Source organism: Triticum aestivum, unplaced genomic scaffold, assembly GCF_018294505.1.
Source record: "Triticum aestivum cultivar Chinese Spring unplaced genomic scaffold, IWGSC CS RefSeq v2.1 scaffold143068, whole genome shotgun sequence".
In the NCBI taxonomy this organism is placed as follows: Eukaryota; Viridiplantae; Streptophyta; class Magnoliopsida; order Poales; family Poaceae; genus Triticum; species Triticum aestivum.
The window spans coordinates 1-1,170 of NW_025283439.1; the positions used below are offsets into that span (position 1 = coordinate 1).

Below are 1,170 nucleotides of genomic sequence, written 5' to 3' on the forward strand. Positions count from 1 at the left end.
ACATGTTACCCCCGCCTTCGTCCCTTATGCTTGCCACTCCCAGGTCCACTGCAAAGATGATTGTCATTCTTACTACCATTACAACCGTTGCCTAATAATGGATAATGCCCTATATATACTACTTACTCCCCCCCCCCTCAAACACGGAGACGAGTTTACCACGGTTTCCACCCCTCCCTCTATACCGCAGCAACACGTATTTTTTTACCCCTTTCAGAACGCGCTCCTCGCGCCACAAAGCCGCCTCTAGACGCGTGACCAATGAGCAGCGAGCTAAAACATATCGCAAATGTCAAAAATAATATAACGGGGTTAATATATATCGCGCACATGCGATATGTTTGTCACGAGCCGCAAAAATAATTAAAAAGGGAATGCAACACGAGGACTTGCCAGGAGGTCACCCATCCTAGTACTACTCTCGCCCAAGCACGCTTAACAACGGAGTTCTGATGGGATCCGGTGCTCTAGTGCTGGTATGATCGCATCCGACATGCTACCCCCGCCTTCGTCCCTTATGCTTGCCACTCCCAGGTCTACTGCAAAGATGATTGTCATTCTTACTACCATTACAACCGTTGCCTAATAATGGATAATGCCCTATATATACTACTTACTCCCCCCCCTCAAACACGGGGACGAGTTTACCACGGTTTCCACCCCTCCCTCTATACCGCAGCAACACTTATTTTTTTACCCCTTTCAGAACGCGCTCCTCGCGCCACAAAGCCGCCTCTAGACACGTGACCAATGAGCAGCGAGCTAAAACATATCGCAAATGTCAAAAATAATATAACGGGGTTAATATATATCGCGCACATGCGATATGTTTGTCACGAGGAAAAAATAATAATTAAAAAGGGAATGCAACACGAGGTCACCCATCCTAGTACTTCTCTCACCCAAGCACGCTTAACTTCGGAGTTCTGATGGGATCCGGTGCTTTAGTGCTGCTATGATCGCATCCCACATGTTACCCCCGCCTTCGTCCCTTATGCTTGCCACTCCCAGGTCCACTGCAAAGATGATTGTCATTCTTACTACCATTACAACCGTTGCCTAATGATGGATAATGCCCTATATATACTACTTACTCCCCCCCCTCAAACACGGAGACGAGTTTACCACGGTTTCCACCCCTCCCTCTATACCGCAGCAACACGTATTTTT

General features: G+C 47.6%; 1 non-coding gene and 1 pseudogene across 1 annotated transcript; both read right to left on the bottom strand.

Moving 5' to 3' along the window:
• Positions 1-371: 371 nt before the first annotated feature.
• LOC123178591 (5S ribosomal RNA) lies at positions 372-490 on the bottom strand. Its single transcript, XR_006489698.1, has one exon. It is a non-coding gene; the product is annotated as a 5S ribosomal RNA (ribosomal RNA).
• Positions 491-861: 371 nt separating this feature from the next.
• Positions 862-967, bottom strand: LOC123178592 (uncharacterized; annotated as a pseudogene).
• Between the last annotated feature and the right edge of the window lie 203 nt (positions 968-1,170).